This window comes from Macrotis lagotis, chromosome 2 (genome assembly GCF_037893015.1).
Source record: "Macrotis lagotis isolate mMagLag1 chromosome 2, bilby.v1.9.chrom.fasta, whole genome shotgun sequence".
NCBI classification, from domain to species: domain Eukaryota; kingdom Metazoa; phylum Chordata; class Mammalia; order Peramelemorphia; family Peramelidae; genus Macrotis; species Macrotis lagotis.
The window spans coordinates 262283949-262309630 of record NC_133659.1 but is presented as its reverse complement, the minus strand read 5'-3'; the positions used below and the strand labels follow the sequence as shown (position 1 = coordinate 262309630).

Genomic DNA, 25682 nt, shown 5'->3' with positions numbered 1-25682 from the left:
CTAGAGTTCTGATGGGAGTCAGTTAGTATGGTCTTTCCTCAGTCCACGCTCAGAGAAATACAGGAGACTTGAGAGCCTGAGTCCTGTTTTTCCCCACTTCCACTTACAAAATATAGCTACCCTTTCTGGGGTCATGTTAGCCTTAAACTGCCATGAAAAGGAACTTCCTGAAAGCCAAACTCATTGAGTATAGAAAGGAGGCTATTAGCACCTTCTCTGAAACTTAGTCATACAGAGCTGACCAAAAACCAGCAAGGGCAGTGATGGCTTAGGGGATGGAGAGCTAGATCTTGGATCAGGAAGACCTGAGTTCAAATTTGACCTCAAGATACATATTAACTGTGTGACCCTTGGCAATTCATTTAACTGTGATTATTTAAGATTTCTCATCTATACAATGAACTGAAAAAGGAAATAACAAACCACTCCAGTGTCCTTGCTAAGAAAACTCCAAATGGGATCAGGGAATCAGACACCACTGAAATGGCAGAACAACAAGCCACCCAAACTAGTATGTGTCAGAGTCAGGATGTGAACCCAAGTCTAATTGCCTCTATCCAACAACCTGAGCTGCCTCTCAAACAGTTATATCTTGGAATCAAAACAGCCTTTTTTTGGGGTGTGGGAGGAAACAAAAATAGGAGAATGTAGTTTTCCATGGGTTCATCACTAATGATTTTTATCTTAGATCAACTATGAGAGTTTTAAGGAGTTTTTTTTTTGGTATCTTGGACTCCTTTGATAGTCTGAGAAACTTATAGATCCCTTTTGTTTAGATAGATAGATAGATAGATAGATAGATAGATAGATAGATAGATAAACAGATATAATTTACAAGAATAAAAAAATATGAGTCAGTAAAAAATAAAGAAGTAAAAATTTTCCCCTTCAAATTCATATTTTCTTTGGGCTTTGGAGACCCCACATAATACCTGATTAGAGAAAATAATTCTCAGTTTCTGAGTGGAAGGATAGTAGCCATCAGAAAGAATTTCATGGCAGAGGATGAATTAGAAAGACAGAATCCTATGAGTTTTTCTCTCTATATCTCTCTGGATGTGAGATTGTCCTCTTCCATTTAGAAACAGAAGCCCAAATGGGGCAGGTAAAAATAGCTTCTTTGTCAATTTGCTTTAGGTTCTCTAGGAATGATGAAGGTTGTGCTATTAGTCTCTGAAGTTTATTGTGGGGAAAATTCTACAGACATGAAAGCTAGTGTTAACTCTCAGATGGCTCATCCTACCTATGATTTCGGTTATTTATGTTCAAGAATTTTTACTCCTGTTAGAGTATCATCTTGAGGAAATAAATGGGCCTGCTTTTTTATACTTGAGGGAACTTTTAATTTCTCCCAGTAGAAATACATTTGAACCATTCCCATGAATGTTTGTCTGCTTGCATGAACTCCCCTGGATTCTGTGAAGGTGCCCTAAGGTAGCACAGGAAGCATTTTACTGATGTAAGTTTCATCATATTGTTCATCAGACATCAAATTTCGTTTTTTTTTTAGTTTGTTTTTGAGTTTTTTGTTTGATTTTTACAAGGCAATAGAGGTAAATGACTAGCCCAAGGTCACATAACTAGGTAATTATTAAGTGCCTGAGGCCTCATTTGAACTTAGGTACTCCTGACTCAAAGAGTGGTGTTCTATCTACTGTGCTACCTGGCTATCCCAAGTCATCAAATTTTTATTAATTATCTACCATATGCCTGCCACTTAGTCAGGTTCAGGAATTAACAAATAACAACAACAAAAACAGCTCCTACAAATTCAACAAGAGCTTACAGCAGAAGTGCAATACTGCTGATGCCACCAGGGGAGGCTGTGCTCAAGTCAACAAGCTGGTGGCCTCCGCACAATCTACCTGGCCTGAGAGAGAGCTCCAGTGCTCTGCCTGCCCAGGCTGCCAGGGCTTTAAATTCATCTTGGGTTGGATCTGACATATGGATTAAAAACTGCTACATTGTTTGATTGATTTTTCATCTATTGCTCCTCCCCTATCCTTAAAATGAGAATAAATCTCTCTTTATATCTAGGCCCTAGCACTAAACCTCAAAAAAAAAACAAAAACAAAACTAGAGAAGGTAAACATTTAAGAGGGGGGTTGATTTACCTCATTTACCAGAGTAGTGGACTTTTCAGTAGCTGAGAGGTTCCAGCACTCAGGACCTGGTCTTGCTGGCATCCCTTCTTCTGCTCTCAGTGTGATCATTTCCACTGCCCAGTCATCCCAGGTAGATGCTCAGGTCACACCAACTTGCACAGCATTGCTCCCATTCTGGTCTCAACTCTCCCACAGTCAGAATCTTCCACAAAAGATAAAGACCAGGTCACAGTAACTGGGAACACAAGACTCTAACTTATGAAATCCATTGTGTTCACATACTTGTATTAGGCTCTGTGTTCACCACCCCAAACAGCAGACTGGAAGTCTCTCAAGATCAAAAGAAGGAATGGAAGAAGTAATAAATCTAGGTCCCAGCATCCAGAATCTTTCAGACATGCTCTTGTTCCAGAAAATAGACAATCTGAGACATTATTGACCCCATCCTCTTTCAAGTTTCTTGGCCACGACTTTAAAAATTTAATTAGAATTAATTTTTTGGGTAGTGGAGGGTGGGACATTGGTAGTCAACAACAATTCCTGGAAAGTTCTCCTTGTCTCCAAATTATCATGATCCCATGTCCTAAAGAAAATAAGAATCCACAGTAGAAAATGGTAGAAGTTACAATCTGTAGAATTTATTTCTGAATTACTAAATTAATCAATGAATTAATAAATCAATACTATGGGAATTCTTCTACTCAGGCCCTCCCACATATAAGTATATCTCCCTTCACTTTTATTGTACTTTGCAAATATTTCAGGGGAGGAGGGTTAATAATTGGTTTTGCTTTGTTTTTCAAAATGAGAACTTGAGCAATTCTGTATTAAACAAATCTATTGGCACCATTTCCCCAAACACCACGTGCTCACATCATATCTCTGAATCATATTTTGATATTTTAAATTTTTTGCTTTTATTAAAACTGTCATGAAGAGCTGTCATATTTAAGATTAGTAATGTCATTGCTTTGGGGAGCCACAAACTATATCAATATAATATGAGAAACTTAACAGATAAATGCTCTATGTTCTGACTGTTCCACCAACCAGGTATTCTCCATCTCTCTATCTCTCCAGACTCCCTATCCCTTGAGACACAACATATTGAAATTATATAAATTAATAACCCTACAATGACCCCTAAGTGTTCAAGGCAAAGCAAGGGTCAGTCTCTGCACAAACTTCATTGTTGTCTTATTCTAAAACTTGCCATAGCCTCCCAGCCTTCAGCAATCACTACTTTGCTCAGACCACAGCCATAAACAGGGAGACAAGACCCTCCACCAGCAAAATGATGAAAACTTACTGAAGGTTCTGGGTGATGGTCGTTTTCAGCAGTAAGAAATTTTTAAATGGGGCAACTAAGTGTTGCAATGGATAAAGTGCCAGACTTGGAGTGAAGAAGACTTATCTTCCTAGTCAAATTCATCCTCACTCATTTACTAGTTAGGCAAGGCATTTATCTTGGTTTCCTCATCTGTAATGTGGTAGAGAAGAAAATGGCAAACTACTTCTTTATCTTTGGCAAATAAAAGCACAAATGCAATCCAAAGGGTCAGATAGTACTGAAAAATGAGTGAATTATAAAATTGTTAATTAATAAACTTCAGTGAGGTTCTTTCTTTGGACTTAATACTATTGTACACTTAATGTAAAGAAAACTTTTATATGCACTGGGAAACAAAAAAAAATCATGTGACTTGCTTTATTGTGATAGTCACTTTAGTGGGTTGTTGTGAAACTAAGTCTACAGTATTCCTGAGTTGTGCCTCTACTCCCCTTCCCCACAAATGAGAGCAATCTTTCCCTAATTCAGGATGCTGCTTTGTCCAAATAGTTCCCTCTCCACCTAGAGAAGGATCCTCAAAATCCATGCCCTAGGGAGAGACTCTTTATTGCTTTCTATGGAGTGACTACTGTTCAGATGCCTTTCACTCCTCACCTCAAGATGGGGAAATTAGATTATCTCAAAGTCAGCAGCCCAACAGGATTCTACTACACCAGGTCCAGAGAAAATAGCTTCAGCAGAGACTCTGTCCCACAATCCCCTGCAGACACAGCCTCACAGGCCACAACACTCTTTCTAAGGACAACTTCAGCTGCCCAAAAGACAACAAAATCAATCACTATCCAGCTCTATCCCCAAGCCAGTGTTCCATGTTTATTTACCTCTGGATATGGTCTTATACACCCATAATTACACATGGTCTCTGGAGTTGGACCTGGGAGCAGGACATTCATTTACTCCCATGTCTTTGTTGGCTGGGGCATGTTTTTGGAAAAAGAGGAAACATATTCACTCACTCAGAGTGAAATTTGATTGAAAATTCCACATGTTGGGGTGGCTAGGTGGTGTAGTGGATAAAGCATCGGCCTGGGAGTCAGGAGTAACTGGGTTCAAATCTGGTCTCAGACACTTAAAATTACCTAGCTGTGTGGCCTTGGGCAAGCCACTTAACCCCATTTGCCTAGCAAAAAAAAAAAACCCTAAAAAAAACCCCTAAAATTCCACATGTAATAATTGAATGATATTGGAAATGTCAACTAATTCATCTGAATCTCAATTTCCTCTTCTTAAACAAACAGATTGGGGGTATCTAAAGTCATTATTTTCACAAAATCTAGAAGAGACTGAGCTTCAGTGAATCCTCATGGAGGTGGGGCTTTGGGGAGAAAGGTTTGAGAATTTCTTTCATCTGTGAATGGGCAACTTTACTAACAGCACAAATTAATTTTCAGGTCCAAAATATGACTTCTATAAGAAAATTTTTGGTGAATATGTCCAAAGGTAGGCCCCCCAAATGAGCCACTATATGATTCCCTTCCCAAGTCTACAACCTCGCATCTCCAACCCCTAATATGAAAGTCCATTTTCTAAACCTAAGCAAAAGATAGGAAGCTATTTTGGAAAGGAAGGAGAGCTGAGTCTTTTCTTTACTGGAAAATGCATAACCTGGAGCTTTCAGACATCCCCAGTGTCAGTCTGGTCAGTCAACAAGCATTTTTTAAAGCAGGTCTATATGTCCTTAAGCAATGGACATTTAATGAAAGGTAAAAATAATTCACAGAACCACAGTCCCTGTTTAGTCTATATTCCAATGGAGGAAACCATAAATAAATGTCTAAATAAATGTAGAGACTCTCTATGAGAATTATATAGAATTATATAGAAAGGACAAAGAACTGGAAGACCAAGTAAGGCCTCTGGCCAAGAGGGAATTGAAAGTGAATCCAGAAGGAAGCCAGGGAAGAGAGCAGAAAATTCTAGGAGCGACCAGTACAGAAGCAGATCAGTTCTACAATGATTCTGTGAATCTATTTCTTTTTTTTTTTAGCTTAAGTTGAAAAGCAGGAAAAATATGTCCCTCCTCCCCCAGCATGTCCAACCTTTATCATTCTGGCACCAGCCGTAATCCCCTATAATTGGTAGGAAAAGGGAAGGACCTAGCTATTTCAGGTTCACATCGAAGCCATGATCTTGTTCCATCTATCTTTCTTGTAGAGGAATAGCAAAGATTAATGCAAAATTCTTATCATAGCTGAGAGGCAGGAAATTATGATGAACCTGTAAGAATCATTTCTTAAAAGGATTCCTAAAAAGAATCATCAGACATATATTTGCACCACCCTACACTATTGAATCAGAGCATTCGACCTGCTCTGTGTCTTTACTGAAGGAATTACTGGGAGAGGAAAACTTGGACAGGGAGAGAAGTAGACATTCCTGTATCCAAGGAAGATAATTTCTTTAAAAATCCTCTTGTTCCCTAACAGACTCAAATGCAATCTACAATCTCAGCTACCCAGCTCCTTCACACTCACATAAAGTAATATTATGTGTGTGTATATAATAAATAACATAGGCACAAACAAATGTGATGAAAGGCACTTGTATGTGCTTCCATGTGGTTGCATATAAGCAAAAAACATCTTCTGATATTCCTAGTCAATTCAATAATTCCAAAATATTCCCAGATTTTCCCTAAAATCTAAGTTTACTTTTGTAAGTTTTGATTAGGCTCCCAGAGAGAGAGAGAGAAGAGGAGGGGAGGGGAGGGGAGAGGCAGACAGGGGCAGAGGTAGAGGGCAGAGAGTCAGGAGACAGAGACAGAAAGTGAAAGGGAGGCAAAGAGACTAAGAAATCAACATGGGTGATGTTTTGGAGAAAGTCCTAAAACTTCAGGTGGAAACTTGGCAAATAAAGTCGTTCAGATGCAATATAAGCTACCCTGGCCCTAACTGTCTAAAGGGCAGGTGTGTTACAATGTCCTTCTCCCACACATTTCTTCAGTTAAGGATACTTAGGCTCTCTGCAAAAACTCCAAACATTTGGGATTTTGTGCTTCCCTGAAGACTATAGGGGTCTTATGAACTCATTCCACTTAGTCACTCATAGTTAAATTAGCTTCTCTTAAGGAATATTTACATCAATAGAAAAATCACAAATATTCAGAAAGATTGCTTCATCATGAGAAGCTCATAAACACACAACATATACACACACGCAAACACAGACACCTTCACACACACACACACACACACACACACACACACATACACACATTGTGTAAGTCCATTCCTATGTAGCCCTGGTTCAATATCCAAGTCACATTCCCTCTTGGGGTTCAGTCTCAGACTGCCTTTTCCTGGATTCCCTGTTGAACAACATCCCTCCTGGAAATTTTTTTCTCTAAAATTATCATGGTTCAAATTCCGAAAGCCAGTGGAAATTCTGTCTAAAAACTGAAACTAAGAACTACAAAAGGAATAGAAGAGAAACACACACACACAGACACACACACACACACACACACACACACACACACACACACACACACACAATCCCATTTGTTTAAGACAGGGTCAAAGAGGAACAGCCTAGAATGAAAGTCCTTCCCCTCTCACAATTTAAATCATGATGCCAAAACTGAAGATAAACTATGATGTTTACTCTCTGAACACAGTAGAATTCAATGAGTAGGAAAGAGCTTGCAGGCTAAAGAGGTGTTTCATTCTGGTCAATTACAAAAGTAGATTCTTTTATGCCTGTCCAGTCAATCAAAGGAAGCTATCCTTAACCACACTGTACAGGACAAAGGATGACTCCACATTAAGAAATCTGAGCTTTTCTCAACAAGTCTCAATACATATTTCACTCTATTTGGAATTTGCCATCCAAGCAAGTATACTGCAGTGTATTTTTTTTAACATAATACTTGTTCCAGATTAGAATAATTCTCTGTGGTCCATGGGGCAGCATAAGCAGTTTTCTTTCACTTGCTTCATTTAACATGAATTTTTTATTGGTTTGAGTAATTATGACAATATAGCCAGCACAAATAAGAGAAAAGGACTGACTACACTTAAGAGTATGATGTACCTCAGCAGTGTTTGATGGGAATGTATGTTGCAGAGTAAATAATATTTTCCCTTAGACACAGTCAAAGCAACTTGATCAGATATAATGTTCAAATATGGAATGGAGATGTAACCTGTTACAAAACATTGTAAATATTTATGTAACTCTCAGATTTTGGTTTGTAACCAACTTTGGTTTCCATATATAAGTATTCCATGTTTGAACATTATATCTGATCAACTTGCATTGACTGTGACTAAGGGATTCTCTCTCTCTCTCTCTCTCTCTCTCTCTCTCTCTCTCTCTCTCTCTCCATATTGCACACACACATATCACTCTATGTGTAGTTGGGGGCAGACCTGGCCAACCTGGGGGTGGGGAGGTGAAGACAAGCAGACTTGTTATGAGCAGACAATTGGACTTGGGAACTTGTGAAATGATATGCAGATTGATTTATGTATGTTTGTGTGGACTAGACCCTGCACCTCCCACTGCCAAGGTTGTATGATAAATCTATCTCCAAGACAGTATTTCTTTGGTCTTTCTGTTTTGTTTTTTTAGATTTTTGCAAGGAAAATGGGGTTAAGTGGCCCAAGGCCACACAGCTAGGTAATTATTAAGTGTCTGAGACCAGAATTGAACCCAGGTACTCCAAGGCCAGTGCTTTATCCGCTATGCCACCTAGATGCCCCTGGTCTTTCTGAATTAAAAAAAAAGCCTGCAAACAGGACAAGAGGGTTTAAAACTCCAGAGTTGTTCCCCTCCAATTAGTGACAAGGATGGGATTATTTTGGGAGATTCTACTCTTCCTGATTTCTTATTCTCATTCATAAATCAGCTGCCATTATTTATAATATTACATGAAAGAAACAAAAAAGATGACTGTTAATTAAACAGTCATCCCTTCCATATCTCAACTGTCCCCATTGCGGTTTCATTTATATCAAAGTTTAGCATAAGAAATTAAATAATTGTTTGGAGGGAATTTTGTTTGTTTGTTTTAGCAAGGCTTTGCCACCTAGCTGCACCAATATTTTGGAATATTTTTTTTGTTTTTGCAATGCAATGAGGTTAAGTGGCTTGCCCAAAATCACACAGCTAAGTTAGCATTATGTGTCTGAGATCAGATTTGAACTCAGTTCCTCCTGACTCTAGGGCCAGTACTCTATTCACTATTCCATCAAGTTTCCTCTGCAGAGTTTTTCCAAAGGAACAGATGACACACAAAAGTCAACTGATGACATGGAGACTATGATCAAATATTTATCCCAAATTTTACAATAGAGATCTGTAAAGACCCAATAAAAGGAAATGAAAAATTTGTACTTTTTCTCTGTTAGGAAGAGAGGGACAAAGAATTTTACGTGAATTTTCCAGAAAGTAGAGGGCACTTGGACCTAACCCCTGCAATGCAGAAGGGATAACTGTAGTGTGATATTAAAGAGAATGTAGATAATTTGGTCTAGGAGATAGAGAAGTGATGAGTCTTTCTCAGTAGATAGTTCCACCAAATCAAAGGGAACTACCTGTCAGCCTAGATAAAGAGAATGGAAGTATTCCAGAATCTATTAAAGTCTTCCCCTTTTAGCACTTTAGCATTTTTGCACTAGACGCTGTAAGAAGACACCGAAAGAAGCAACTGTTGCAGTTAGTATATGCATGTGTCATATAAAGAAAAATGGCAAATACAGAACAAAATGGAGTTATTTCTATCCTCCCCCAAATTGGTTTATGACATTTCTCCAACATTTTTCAATAAGATCTCAAAACAACCAATATCATAATATCAGATAGAAACCCCCACAAAAAGATGAAACTCTTTTTCAACTCACAAGCAAAATAAAGAACAAAGATAGACAACAACCAGATTTCTGTGTCAGCCAAAAACCTGGTCCATAGTAATATTTCCAAACTACTACAGAACCCTCCCCACAAGGAATTAGCACCTGGATCAGCTCCCATCACCCTCTCTCAAAAATGAGAAAATAGTCCAGAGTGGAAACTCTTTCCTCAGGGCATAAAATTATCCAACTAGGGTCTGCACAAGAAGAATCCCTTTCTACTTGTCATATCAAAATTCCTTAGAGGTCTAAGCAAAAGTGATACCCAGAGAGATACAGATAATTATTTCTGGGTACTTTCTTGCAAAGGATACTCTAAATTTACTCATGGATCCTGGCAATTGACAGCGTTGGTCAAATAAAATTGCAAACTGACTACTCAGGATAGGAAGATATTAGTCTCAGAGAATTTGCAAAGAATTTGGGCTATCTATGCATTTAGATTCAAATATTTTCATCCTAAGAGGTCCTAAGTCTTTTTGCTTTTACAAAAGGAAATCACTCTGAGTTTGGATTAGAAAGAAGGAAAAAATAAAGAAAAGAAGGATGGAAGAAAGAAAGAGGGAGGAACTCAATTCTCATTCATGTATTCATGCAACACATTTCTATCAAGGGCCTGGCTAGTGACAAGAAATGAATTAGATTCTGGGGTGAGTGGAAAGGGGTAAACAGTCTAGATAAGACATGGGACATTGCCCTCCTGGAGTTAATAGTATAATGAGGAAAAGGGGTAGAGATAAGACACCAACACAGATACCTAGAGAGAGAGAGAGAAAATTTCTGAAGTTAGGTATGTCTAAAGAGAAGCAAATATAAACAGGAGCAGAATAGGAAAACCAAAGACAATCTAAGATCAGAAAATAGGTTTACATGTCAATGAGGGAAAAGCATAAGGCCATTTATCCTTCAGCTCCATCAGACAATTTTCTAATCTCAATGAACAACATCTGGGACTTAACCACCTCATCATTCAGTTCCATCTGGACCCTACCTCTATACCTATACTCCATTGATCAATTCCTCCATGAGGGACCCAGATGACATAGTTGTAAGGACAATGGAACTAAGAAAGGGAAAGTCCTGAATTTAAGCCCTGTTTCTGCTACATATAACTGCATGGAAGTGGGTGAGCCTCTTTTTCCATGTCTCCCCATCCTCAAAAACATCTCAATTGATCCATCCAAATCTGCTAGCTATCATCCTTTATCTCTTCTCCTTTTTTGCTACTTAACTCATCAAGAAGGTTGTCTACCTAATACATTGTTGGTGGAACTGTGAACTCATCCAACTTTTCTGAAGAGCAATTTGACATTGGTTCCAAAGGGCAATAAAATTGTGCATACCTTTTGGTCCAGCAATACCACTACTGGGTCTATACCCTGAAGAGATCATGAAAAAGGGTAAAAATATCATTTGTAAAAAATATTCATAGCAGCCCTGTTTGTGTTGGCAAAGAATTGGAAATTGAGTGAATGTCCATCAATTGGGGAATGGCTGAATAAATTGTAGCAAATTTATGTTATGGAACACTATTGGTCTATTAGAAACCAGAAGGGATGGGAATTCAGAGAAGCCTGGAAAGATTTGCATGAACTGATACTGAGTGAGATGAGCAGACCCAGAAGAACATTGTACAGTCTAACAGCAACATGGGAGGGAAGATCATCCTTAATGGACTTGCTCATTTCATCAGTGCAACAATCAGGGACGATTTTAGAGTATCTGTGATGGAGAATACCATCTGTATTCAGAGAAAGAATAGTGGAATTTAAATAATGACCAAAGACTATTACCTTTACTTTTTTATTTTTAAAAAGTATCTTATCATGTAATTTTTCTATCCTTTACTTAAGCATTTAGAGATGTAAAATATCCCCTAAAAACTACTTGACTGCATCCCATAAATTTTGGTATGATGCCTTGGATGAAATGATTGATTATTTCTATGTTTTGTTGTTTGATCCACTATTTCATTAAAATTATTATTTAGTTACCATTTATTTTTTGGTTTATCTTTCCATGGACCTTTATTACATTAAAATTCTATTGCATAATGATTTGAAAAGTATACATTTGTTATTTCTGCCTTTCTGCATTTGACTATAAGGTTTTTATGCCTTGTATATGGTCCATTTTCATATAAGTGCCATATATTACAAAGAAAATGGTATATTCTTTTCAATTCCAATTCAGTTTTCTGCAGGAATATATCATATCTATGTTTGCTAAGATTTTGTTCATCTTCCTAACTTCTATCTTCTTTATTGTGAGTTAGATTTCTCTAACTCTGAAGGAGGGTAGTTGAAGTTCCCCATTATTATATATTATATATTTCTTATATATTATATATTTGCTGTTTGTGTCCTTATAATTTACCTCTGAGAATTCTATAACTCTGGGTGTAAATGTATTTAATAATGATATGACTTCATTGCTATGGCACCTTTTAAGATGTGGTTTCCTTTCTTATCCCTTTAAAGGAGATCAGTTTTTGCTTTTACTTTTTCTGAGATGACGATTGCTACCATTGATTTTTTTTTACTTCCACTGAAACATAATATACTTTTTTCCAGTTTTTACCCTGTGTGTATCTCTCTGATTCAAATGTAGTTCTTATTAACAACATATTGCAAGATTATCTTTTTTTAATCCATTGTGCTTTCTGCTTCCATTTTGAGGGAAAGTTCATCCCATTCCCATTTACAATTAAGATTTCTAATTCTTTGTTTCTCTCAATGTTGTCTTTTCCCATTTGTACTTTTCTTTTTTCCTGTCCTCTAATTCTTCCTCATCTACGTTTTGCTCCCTTTCCTCTTTAACTTTTCTTTTAAATTTTAGCTTTAAGTTTACTTTCACTTATACTTTTTTCATTCCCTTTTATCAGTCCCTTCTTCCCTTTTCTTTCCCTTCCCACCCACCCACCACTTCCCACCCACCTGCCACCACTTCCCTCTAGGGTAGGAGAGATTTTTAAAACCATTTGGGGAATGAATGTTATTCTCTCTCTGGGCCAAATCTATAAAATAGGATTTAATCAGTATTTACAACCTCCCTTCTTTCCTTCTACAATAATAGGTATTATTGCCTCTTTACCTAGTACTGTTTAGCCACTAATGCCTAGCCTTCTCCTAGAATAGTTCCTGATTTTAAGTTTTTGTTGTTTTAACCCCATCTTGTACAAAAATCCCCTTTGACAAAATATACTCCTTTTATCTGTCCTGAATAAAGTACTATTCTCAAAGGTTGATTGATTGATTGATAGCTAGCACTGTCTCATAGTCACTAAGTACCCTCCCATCATGAATCACATCAAATTATAATCAATTTATACCTTACCCCTTTTTCAAGTTTCCTCCATCTACACACAATCCTCATGAGCCAAAGCATCACACAAAGTCAAATCATTTCATGAACTGTTTGTACCACTCCTCCCAAGCATACTCTCTCCAATTGTAGCCAAAGCATCAAGTAAAGCATATCTCTTCTTGAGGCTTTATGTTAAGTCCCTTTAAGTATACCCTCTCCCTCAGTCTCTGAAGTACCCCAAGCATAGCCCTACAACCCTCTTCAATCAAAATATCAGGTATAATCTCTTTTATTATCCATTTAGTACCCCATCTAAGGTACTAAAACTCTCCCTAATTAAGGTATGGATTAAGATCCAAACACTTTCTAATCTTTTTTTTAAATTTTAAAACTTTTTCTCACCTTCTATCATTATGGTACTACAAAACTCTACTAGTAATGTAAAATAGAGCTTCTAAAAGTACTGGGACACCCTGGGGTCTCTCTTAAGAACTTTAGCACTGGGGATGGAGTCAAGATGGCAGCTAGAAGGCAAGAATTCCCAAGAAACTCTTTCCTAGAAAACTCAAAATGCTGGGAAATTTTAACTCTAACCAAATTCTAGAGTGACAAAACTCACAGAAAGACTGAGTGAAACAATTTTCCAGGACAAGACAACTTAGATTTATAGGAAAAGTCTCTTCCATGGGGTCTGGGGTTGGAAAGAGTTGTAGCACAGCCTGGCACCAAAGCAAACCAACTTCTGTCTTCCAGGAACAGCTTGTGAGGCCCCAGGTGGGGGGAGGCAGTAGAGTGGTTTCCAGATCTCTTGGCCTAGGGATCACTGGAGATAGCTTGGAGGAATCAATGGGGGAACACTGACACCAGAGTGAACATGGAGCCTAGGCCAGTGCTGGCCTCAGGGAAGCCTCATCCAAGGAACCTGCAGAGCCATCAAATAACTGCTTTCATAGCACTCAGGTGATGAGGGGGTGGTGATAGACTGCACAGGTTTCACTGTTATCCCTCGCTCAGGACTCTGATCAGATCCAGGGCCCTATCTGGGCCCCTGAGGAGCAAGGATCTTTTTCACAGCTCCAGGCCAAAGGGAAGTACCTGTGCTCAACCACAGACCAGAGAACAGACCAGGAAAGCAATCAAAGACTCTCATAAGACATTGGAGGTATTACAGTCCCTGGCGGGGGTGGGGGTGAACCCAAAATCCCAAAAGCTTTGGAACCATGATAAAATCAGGTCATAGGCTGAATAAATAAGCAAACAATGGAAGAAAAGAAAGAATCTGACCTTAGAAATTTACTTTGGACTCAAGGAGGATCAAAATAGATATTCAGAAGATGACAAAGATAGAGTTTTCTATATCCAAAGGGAGGAGAAATGAGGATGATGCAGGAAATTCATGAAAACCAAGTCAGCAGCTTGGTGAAAGAGAATCCAAAAAAAAAAAAAAAACAAGGAAAAATAACATGTTTAAAACTGATTCAGGACAAATGGGAAAAAAAAAACTGTCCAAAAGACAAATGAGGAGAAGAATGCCTGAAAAAACAGAATTGGCCAGATGAAAATCATGACCACGAAAAGAGCCAAGACTTTGTTTTTCCACAAATCATCCAGCAAAATTGCCCTGATATCCTAAAAGTAGAGGGTAAAATAGAAATTGAGCAACTCCACCTCCTAAAACAAATCCCCCCAAAAAATGCTCCCAGGAATTTTATAGTCAGGGCTTAGAATATGATATTCCAGAGGGCAAAAGAGGTAAACTTCAACTGAGAATCAACTACCCATCAAAACTGAACTTTATTTTTTAGGGCAAAAGATCTACATTCAATGAAATAGGAGATTTTCAAACTCTCCTGTTGAAACAGCCAGAGCTGAAGGTAAAGTTTGATCCTCAAATGCAGGACTTGGGTGAAGGGAGGGGTTAATTATAAGGGTTTAATGATACTGAACTTCGTGTATTCCTGCATGGAAAGAAGATACTGATGACTCATATGAACCTTCTCATTTATAAGAGCAGTTAGAAGGAATATTTATAGACAAGGCAAAGGAGGGAGTTGAATATAATGGTGCATAATATATTATAAATCAATGGGTGAAAAAGGAATGTACTGGGGAAATGGGAAAGGAGAGATGGAATGGGCTAAGATATTTCATGTAAAAGAATCAAGGAAAAAGGTTTTGCAATGGAATAAAGTAGAGGAAAGTGAGGAGTAATGAGTGAGATTTTATACTCATCAGAAATGACTCAGAGTGGAAAAAACATACATACATACTAAATAAGGTATAAAAATCTATCTTACTGTAGAGGAAAATAGGAGGAAAATAGGATGGGAGAAAGAGAACAGGGGGGAGGGAAGGGGGAGTGTGGGTGATAGAAGAGAGGGAAGATTGTGGGAGAGGGTGGTCAGCTACAACTCACTTCTGAAGAGGTACAGGGTGATAGGAGAGAGAGAGAGAGAGAATAGAATAAGTGGGAGTGGGGAGAAATAGAATGAAGGGAAATACTGTTAAAAATAACAACTATGGGGGAGGCCCTGGAGTCAGGAGTGCCTGAGTTCAAATCTGGCCTCAGACACTTAATAATTACCTAGCTGTGTGGTCTTAGTCAAGCCACTTAATCCCATTGCCTTTAAAAAACTAAGAAAAAAAGCAACTATGGGGGAAAATATAGATGTAACTTCTCTGATGGACTTATGAAAAAGAATGCCACCCATCCCAGAGACATAGCCCATGATACCTGAACACAGACTGAAGTACAGTTTTTTCCTCTCTTACATTATTTTCTTGAAGTTTCTCTATCTTTTGGGGGAGGGAGGGTTTTGTTTATTTTCACAGCAAGATTATTTTAATAATATAAAAATAAAGAAATAAATCAATGAAAAATAATAATAATAAGGAATAATGCTTGAATTAGAGTAATGGTAAATAAAATTTCTCTGGCAGATCTGTCCCTAAAATTTAAAAAGAGAACTTTAGCATTGATTGTAAGGTATGAGAAACACAGGTTTAGCATAAGATTCCCTCATCAGAAAAATTATTATGCTCTATGAATTAAACAGAATTAAATTAGAAAGAATTAAAATAGATCAAAGCTCATGAAATACATAAGTTTAGAGTTAGTATCTTAGGAATTCACCTGGACTATTTGTGCCCAGACTGTGGTAGAGCATTCTGAGCTCATATTGTTCTGATCAGCCATAGTCAAATGCACTGTAATTTGTCTCTAACATAGTAATGTCATATTGGTCTTCTTCGATAATGAAGGACAAGAACTAACCATACCCATATCCTTTAAGTACAATCTCTTCAACTATGTTCAACCCTTTAACTATCATAAGAGAAATACAATTCCCAAGAGTTACAAATGTTATCTTCCCTTGTAGGGTTGCATACAATTTAATGTTGACTAGCATTTTCCCCCCTTTTCCATTTACCTTTTTATGCATCTCGTGAGTTTTATATTCTAAGACTGAATTTTCTGTTCACTTCTGGTCATTTTATCTGAAAATTATGGAATTCCTCTATTTCACTGAACATCCAACAGGATATGCTGAATAGTAAATATTTGGTTATAATCCAAGGTCCTTTGTCTTCCAAAATATAATATTCCATATCCTTTAATGTTGAAGCTAATAAACCCTGCGTAATTCTGATTGTGCTTTCTTTGTATTTAAATTACTTCTTTTTGAGGTGTGTGTAGGTGTCATAGTAGACAGAGCATTGGCCCTGGAGTCAGGAGGACCTGAGTTTGAATCTGGCCTTAGACAATAATTACCTAGCTGTGTCACCCTGGACAAATCACTTGACGCCATTGTCTTACAAAAACAAAAACAAATTACTTCTTTTTTGACTGCTGGCAATGATAGTCCTTGGAGTTTTTATCCTGGGGGTCACTTTCTGTGTACCCTTTGAAAGGCTATGTGGTCTTCTTGATCTATTATATTTGGACAGTTTTCCCCTGATAATTTCCTGAAATTTTCCAGGCTCTTTTTTGATCTAGGCTTTTTGGTAGATCAATAATTCATAAATTATCTGTCCTGGATTTATTTTCCAGGTCATTTTTTTAAAGGTACTTTATGGTTTCTTCTGTTTTTTCAGTCTTTTGGCTTTGCTTGATGGAATCTTGCTATCTCATAGATTCATTGATTTCTATTTGTTCAGTTCTAATTTTTAGAGTTTTTATTTTCTTCAGTTAGCTTTTGTATTTCCTTTTAATTTTTTTTTTGTTGAGCTGCATTCCCTTTGCAATTGGTCAATATGAGTTTTAGATGAACTGCATTCCCTTTCCATTTGATTGATTTTATTTTTAAAGAGTACATTTTTTTCTGGTTGGTTATTTCAACTTTTAAAAGAATTGATTTCTTGGATCAGTTTTCTTAATTTTCTTGTATGGCTCTCTGTTGAGTCCCTTTCTGCACTGCCTTAATCTTCTCCAGGTGAGTGTTGGATGGGTGGGAGACAAGGAAGACCAGTTTCTCCCTATACACCAAGGTCTCCAAGGTCTCCAAGGTCTCCATTTATTGAACCAAATACCAGTGCTCAAATATCCTTTCCAGTCCCTAGTCCACTCCCACTCCCATGGCACTTAGTAAAACAAGGTTCTGGTGCTCAAGAATACCAGGTGATGAAAGTTCACAGTACTCACACACACAACAGTCCCTAACAGCTTTTGTTTCTTTTTTTCCATTTTTTTCCTTTCTCTCTTTTCTGGTTTTTAAAATTCTTGTTTAAGCTCTTCTGTCAAGTCTGGAAGAGGGACCCAGGCTGACATCAATATGATGCATAAGCTGGTTCGTTTATTGATCACAGGATACATACTTTTATACTCTACATTTACGTAACCAATTACATAAGCATTTTAGCAAGCATTTTTTTCACATGCATATCCTTGTGTATGTCTTAGGTGATTGTTTTGAGAACCAAACAGTGTTTTGATAAACAGAATGCAGATTGTTTTGAGAACCAAACAGTGATTTGATAAACAAAGTGCAGAAGGTAATTATCTCAGAATGTGCTATCTATCTGGGCCTGGGAATGTACCTCCTAGCTCACACATGCAGCTACTCCCTTGTCTAAGCTCTGAAGCACATCTTGCTTGTTAAAGCACATAACTATTTCTGTGTTAACCCTTCATAGCTCTTAGCCTGGAATACATATGACACAACACTCTTCTATGAAGTTTAAATTTGAGTTCAATTCATAGGGTCCTTTGAGACTTCCCATGTAGGTAATTTGTTACTACTTTCTTCTTCTGAGGTGGTATTTTTATCATCTCTATCTGCATAATAACTTTCTATGGTTAGCACTCTTTTAAGGAGTTTTGCTCATTTTGATTTTTGAACTCTGCTATGGAGGTATAGGGAGTATAGACCCAAGTTTGTTGTCCTGGGACTGAGGACTGATCTCTGGCTTATAACTGACCAAGATGTTGCCTATGCAGTCCAGGAGTTGCCTATGCAAAGGTTTGTTTCCTCCTTTATGTCCAGGCTCTGCCTATGGGACCCTCCCTACTAGTCTGCTATCTAGCTAACAGGACCCATGCTCTTGTCCATTTCCTGGGACCTGGACTGCACTATGGCTAAAAACCTCATCCAGGCTTTCCTGCTCTCCCACCTAGCTGGACTTTAATACCCCTTTCCCCCCAAAGAGACAGATCTCCACTGAATATCCTCCAAACCATCAACAGTTGAAAACTTGTTTCAATCTTTTGTTTTTTTTTGGTGGAATCTGTGGGTTTAATGTCAGTATAGAGGTTTCATTTAGCATTTCATAGAGAAAAGCTCTGGGGGAATGTTAGATCCATAGCACCATCTTGACTCCACCCCAGAAGTTCAAACGTTTTCAATATACCTATCACTTGTGCTGATTTTTCCTCTTTTAAAAAAATAATATTTGTTATATTAGGATGACTCTCTGGGAAAGGGAGGAAAAGAATATTGGATAAGATAATTCTGATGAATGTAGCAAAAGACATTAATAAAATATTATTTTAAAACATAAAAATTTAAAAAGAAAAGGAAAAAGCATTTTGCAAATTATATTCCTTACAAGAAGCCTATATGCCAGGTAATGTAAACATTATTGTCCAAATTCCATAGATGAGGAAACTGAACCGTGGTGCAACTAACATAGGGTAGGAAGCAAACCCTATGTGGACACCTGGCAGTTCAGAGTTGAGGATAGCATGCAGGGAGAATATGGGGTAGAGACCAGTCACATGACTGTCCAGGCCCTAGAGTTCTAAAAACCAACTTCCTCATAGAACAAAAAGTTGTAAATAGCAATGTTGTTGATATTGATTTTTAATGATCTGCTTGTGTTGGCCAGGACTGTGCTGGATGAGATTCAGAACAAGGTCATCTCTCCTTGTCAAGAATATTCTGTTTCCAGAAAAATATTATACATACTAACAGCAACATGGGGTGATGATCAACCATGATGGACTTGTTCATTTCAGCAGCACAATAATCAAAGACAATTCTAAATGACTTGTGAAAGAAAATAACATTCATATTAAGAGAAGGAACTGTGGAGTTCAACTGAAGACAAAGCTTATTATTTTCAATTTTTAAAAGTTGTCTTATGTATTATCTCTTTTCTCTTATATTTTCTTCTGTTTGGCTATGAATTTTTTTCACAACATGTTCAATATCAATCTATGTTTTGTAAGGTTCTAAATATAGAGCTTAAATCTGATTGCTTTCATTCAGGGGGAAAGGGAGAAAAGGGAGGGAGAAAAATTGTAAAATTCAAAAACTTGTAAAAATGATTCATAAAAACTTCCTTTGCATGTAGTTGTAAAAACAAATAAAATATTTATTTTTTAAAACTCTCCCCCCCAATGAATTTTTTTTTACTAAATAATCTGTTCTTATTAACTTTCCAACCTGATTGAAATCTCCTGAGTCAGACTTCTGGGACTTCAAAAAAGCTAAATATCAATTTTCATCTCATTTCACTTCTCTTCAGGCAAAAATTGGCCTAAAATCGTCTGTGACCTTTTTTTTTGCCTCAAAATCAGGTAAAACTACTATTTGCACCTCTCTATGGCTACAACTTTAGGTATTATCTTAGGATACAAACTGGTTCTTTATTTCATTAGGGGTCCTAGCCATGCTTCTTGGTTTTCTCTCAACTCGTTACACTATGGAATGCCCCATGGTCTCATTCTAGCCCCAGTCTTAAGTGGTAATGAAGGACTGAATGAATCTCTAAGGATGAGAATTTACTGAATGATGGTCTAGAAGCGAAAATAAGGAACAAGGATTATTTCTCCCACACTATCCTAGCAAGTGAATCAGGGGCTATGAATGAATATAAACAGAAAAGGAGACCAGTGAAGTAACATCATTAAGAAGAATTCGGATTCAGGTATGGTCAGCAATTGGATGGAATGAAAAACATAAAATGTTTGACATGCAAACAAGTTTATTACCTATGGAACAAGCATTCTAGAGAACTCAGTGGAAGAGATGGGTTGCATTAGAGTTGGGGATTGATGGATTTGCCTGGAGGAGCATAGGGATTAGGGGATGGTAATTGGAAAAATGGAGAAAAGGGTTTGAAGAATAGCAATGTGGCATTCCAAATCACTGGGATGGGAAGATCACAGTGGAGTGGGAGTATGCTTACTTTTGAGGAATAAGTTTGAATAGTATATATAAGTGCTGGGAAGCGACTTTTTGAGATTTTGTTTTGGTTGGATTGTTCATGCCTTCCTTCCAGGTGCAACTGTGAAAGATGGTGGCTGATGCCTTTGCTAATATCTGTAACTATTAGTGGCCACCCAAACTATGTGACAGATAGCCACTTTGTATTTATTTGTATTTATTCTCTATATTTTTATTTTTACAATCCATGTATATATATATATATACTTACTATATTTCTCCTTTAATATGAGATCTTTGTGAATAGGAATTGTATCATTTAATTTGAATTTCCAGTGCATATTCTATAGCAAATCTTTTTTTAAATATTTTTGCAAGGCAATGGAGTTTTGACTTGGCCAAGGTCACACAGCTAGGTAATTATTAACTGTCTGAGAATGGATTTGAATTCAGGTCCTCCTGACTCTCAGGCAGTGCTCTATTCACTGCATGACATAGCTGCCCCCCCAATAACAAATCTTGATATTGCTGATTATCAGGTGATTGGTATTATGAGAAAATCACATATTTTCCTTGAGAAATCCCCGGTGTCACTTTAAAGACATTCTGCTTTCTGCTTCAATAGCTACAGTCTATGTCTCCTGGTTTTTCTATCCCTGTTCTTGTCCTTATACTACAGGACTTCAACACACATGCTGATACTCCATCAATACCTCAACTCCATAGTTTCTCAATCTACTCAGTTCCCCTGACCTATTTGCCCACTGGGGCACTGACCATGGAGTCCATGAATCCAGCCTCAGATCTTCTAGCTCTGTGATCTTAGGCAAATCACTTAACTCTAACTGCCTTGCACCCAGGGACCTCTCCATTCATCCTGATTCATATCTAACCATTGGACCCACATGGCTCTGGAGAAGAAAGTGAGACTGGTGAATTAGCACAGCACCCTCTCACTCAAATCCAATTTAGGTGCTTGTCATGACATCACCTCCTTGATAGCCTGATTTTCTTTGAGAATGAAAGACAAACATCATCACATACAGAGGTGGTTGATCTTGCCTTAATGCTATTCCTCCTCACCTCTGTCCCCTGATTTCTCTGAATTTTTTCAGAATAGTTCAAACCCCACCCTCTGTAGAACTTGTCCACACGCCTCCTTACCCCTGCCTTCCTCTGGTATTACTCTCCCTTTACATTGAATATAATTTGAATTTATGTAGTTATTTTCATTTTCCAGCTTTAGAATGTGAGCTGCTGGAGCACACTCTTTCCACAGTCCTTCCTTGTATACCTAGTCCTTAATCCAATGCCCAAGACCTAGTGACTAATAACTGTTTGTTGACAGTAAACTTAAAGGATCCAAACCCCTAAAGCCACAGTTCATTTGAAGAAATCTGCTTCACTTCTATAGGTGTACAGTACCTTCCCATGACGTCTCCAGGCCCCAGGTTACAACTGGCATTGAATTAATTATCTACTTTGTGTACTATCTAAAGTGAATGGTAACTGAGGTCTCTGGCCATCCCACAAATCTTTGGAGCATTTAATTTCCTTTAACTTCATTCTGATTCTTGATGATTCATAGAGTCATTAGCCTCTACTACTCACAATCTATTCTTCAAGAAATTAGAAATCATGCAGAACAAATTTCCACATTGGCTATATCCAAAAAAAATTTTTTGAAGAGAGAAGAAAATATGTTCAGCAAGATGATCAGTACTCTTATTGGAGGAAGAAAGATTGTTTTGCCACGAATCCTTAGAATTGTGTTTGCTCATTGTAGTGATCACAGTTATGATATCCTTTTTCACAGAATTCCAAATTGCTTTCCAGAATGTTTGCACAAGCACAATAGTGTACCCATTTTTCCACATTTCCTTTAGCCCTTACTGTTTTCCACTTTTTATCATTTTAGTCACTCTGATGGACATGAACTACTACCTCAAAATTGTTTCCATTTGCATTTCTCTAATTTAGATGATTTATCATAGGGTTATTTATAGCTTAGATTTAGAATGAACAAAAAATTGAACAATGAAGAATTCATCTCTCCTTTAAAACAGTTAACAATATGATAGGAGACTAAACATTTGCCAATTATTAAGAAATTTAGAAAATAGACTTCCAATGGCTCATTCTTATACTTAAGTATTAAGCACTTGACATAATTATGGCAATTTGCTATTAAAGATGACACAGGACACAAGGACATATTCCTTTATGTATTAGATGGCCATTAGAGGCAGAGATCATACAGACAGTCCTTTTCAATGAGCTAGTCTCCAGGTCTGCCAGGTGAGGGTTTCCTTTAAAAGAATCCTGCCTCAGCTGAGGCTGAGAATCATTCTCTCAAAGGCTCCCTCTATTTATTAGGTTTCATTGATATATTGTTATTTTTCTGTTTTAAATTACCTGATGTCAGATAAAACAATTATCAGTGTACTCTAATATAGCAATTACCAGAGCTTCAGATGACTTGAACACTAAAAGGAATCAGAGTGTGCCAGATTGTGATTAGGATCAGTAAAGAAATCCAGAGAAAAAAATTATAATTCAGTTATTGCTCATGTACCTAAGGGACAGTGCTTTGAATCTAATATAATAATCCTAATTCACATTTAGAACTGAATTGTTTAAAAGCAAATTTTTGCAATGAACCCATTTGGTTTTTAACCATGTTTAAAATAGTTATATACCTATCATTGTTTTCAGATTTCTTTAAAATCATCAGAATATCTTAGGTGACTTTAAATTTCCAAAATGTGTTATTAATTTCAATGTAATAAAATAGTAGTAAGAGCAACCAGACAGTCAAATTAATTAACACATGAATTGTTAGATTTTACAGAAAAATATTTCCATTATTATATTATATTATATTATATTATATTATATTATATTATATTATATTATATTATGAATATTAGAAATCCTAGAAGTGGTCATGGTTTTAATATTTCTTTTTTTTTGTTATCCCTACAAAATATTCTGTTATTAACTCCAAACTTCAACACTATTACAGTAACTTCAAATAGCTTATATTTTTTACAACAATTTTTACAACAAAATTTATTTTTTACAAAAAATATTTTTTTCAATAAATGTGATTTATAAAAATTACATAACTGATAAAATTCTCAGCATTTTGCGCATCAATGAATAATCTTACTAGGGGCTACATAATATTAAATTGCTCAATTTAATTTTTAGAGGCCCTGATTAGTTATCTCTTCTTGGATTCTTATAGCACTTGAGGATGGGGTTTATCTTCCTGTTGTCTTTCTGTGTTGTACTTTACATAGAGAAAGACAGACCAAGAGAAATTAACTCTTATTTCCAGGACTTGAAAAAAGATAATAGTAACCAACTGACTTATGTCAGGCACTTTATAATCATAAAGAGATAAAACAATAAGTTGCCCAGTCCAGTTAACAAAAGTTACAAATAGCCACATATTTCCCTTTTATGAACTCAAGAGAATTATTAAAGGTCTCATTAATTAAATAGGCTGAATGCAGTTATCAATAAATATAAGGTGAACCAAAAACAAATTACTTCTCAGGTGAGAGCAATTCACAAAGGTATTTATCACAAAGCTTCTAAATTACACACAAATACATATGCTTTCAAATGTAAACCATAAATGGAACTCAGTTTTTTCTAAGCCAGTGAGAGCCAAGAATAGCTCATCTGTTGATTGTGCTGAACTCTAAAAGAGCCTATCAAATTAAGTAAAGGGATGAACAAAAGGACACCATTCTGTCCTTTTGTCTGTCTGCTAGCAAGATGTGGTTTTCTCCAAAAGGCTAACCTTTTCTTGAAATTTTGATATTCATCAAAAGAAGGTAGTCTCTACAATTTCCGAGGTCAAATGGTATTAAAATTCCCTAGTAAAGGAGGTAGACTTTGGGATCTCAACTCAGCCATTGAGTACTTAATCTTAATTTGATCTTTTCAAAATAATTAAATCCAAAACCCAAAATAAAAGGAATAAACATTAAATTCAGTCTAACAATCAGGAACCATTTCAGATTTCAATTACACATGTTTGAGTTAGACACTTGTACATAGACACATAGACATACGTGGATACAATTCTTTTGAACAAAGATTACATGCTGATCCAATTGTGTAATGAGATTTTAGAAGTTCTGGCCAGCTTACTTAAAACTCAAATGTAGAAATCTTTTCTCAAGCATTCCTGGCCAATGGAGAGGTATGAAAAGACTCTGAAAACTACCCAGAGAGCTATAATTGAAAATATATTTGTAAATATACACACATATATCATTAATTTTGAATCAAACCAATTAAGACCAGTCAGAAAAATAATTTTAGAATCAATTAGAAATTCTTGAGAAACATTATATGTATATTAAGATTTTTAAAATAACCAATCAGTAATTAAAATTCCTTAATAGACTCCAATGCATTAAGTTATGTTAACCATAATTTCCTTACACTATAAAATGAAATAACAAAGTTAGTTTTATAACTGGAGTTTAATTCTCTAGGATCTTACCAAAATACATGGGTGGATGGCATCCTTGCAAGTGTCAACATTGATACAAAATTGGGGGGCATTTTATACAAAATGAACAAAGAATCATAAAACTTTTGGTGGCCAACTAATGAGATTTCACATAGATGACATAGTTTTACAACATGATTATCTCAAACCTTATAATATTTACTTAAAATTCCTATTGACAAAAATTTCACTTATGCTGAAGAGTAAATGTTTACAAATAACAATAAGATTTTCTCTTTGCTTATCCAGGATGTTTATTATCTTGAAGTTTGTTGATCAAGTAAAGCTAACATTAAGAGGGCCACATATTATTGACACAGGTGAAGTCAACATTACATAGCAGACTGACATTTTATAGCTGTTAAAGGTTAAGAGACTAACTTATGATCAGAAATATATAGGATTCCATCATAAATAATATCAGCTTAGAAAGTTACCTTACACAGATCAAACCCAGTTATCGAAATGGAGTCTGAATTTCTCAGTCCTAAAAAGTGTTCAGAAAACAGCTTTTGCTTTTGCCAGTTGACTCCAAGGACTTCAGATAAATCTGTCTGCTTCCCCTCCCCCTCAAGGATGGTGCTCTTCTCAGCCTGGACTCTTAGTCTTGAAGTCTTAAGGGGATGGGGAATGGGATTGAACAACTATGTGTAGGGCTAGGGAAGAAGCTGTTCATCCTTACCCCCTCCCCAACCCAGGGAGAAGGCATGAGGTTCTCTATGGAACTTGACCAAGTTTTGGGAATCTTGTCCACTTGGTAGTGTAGATTGCATCGCAGCTGTGACATGGATTAAGTTCCTGGGTCCTAGGAATAAAAACTCTTTCCCTTCCGCACTCCCTGTGGGTGGGTAGTAGGGTAGAAAGAGGGAGAGAGAGTTACAGAGAGAGATGCAGAGAGAGAGAAAGAGAAAGGAGAGAGAGAGAGAG

General features: G+C 36.8%; 1 long non-coding RNA gene across 1 annotated transcript in view; it reads right to left on the bottom strand.

Annotated features, from left to right (window-relative positions):
* LOC141514901 (uncharacterized) overlaps nt 1-17746 on the bottom strand; it is a 46126-nt gene extending 28380 nt beyond the window's left edge. Inside the window, exons 1-2 of the long non-coding RNA XR_012476140.1 lie at nt 16046-17746; nt 2115-2688 (exon numbers count right to left, since the gene is read on the bottom strand). This is a non-coding gene — a long non-coding RNA (uncharacterized LOC141514901). The remainder of the gene's footprint in view (nt 1-2114; nt 2689-16045) is intronic.
* Nucleotides 17747-25682: the final 7936 nt, after the last annotated feature.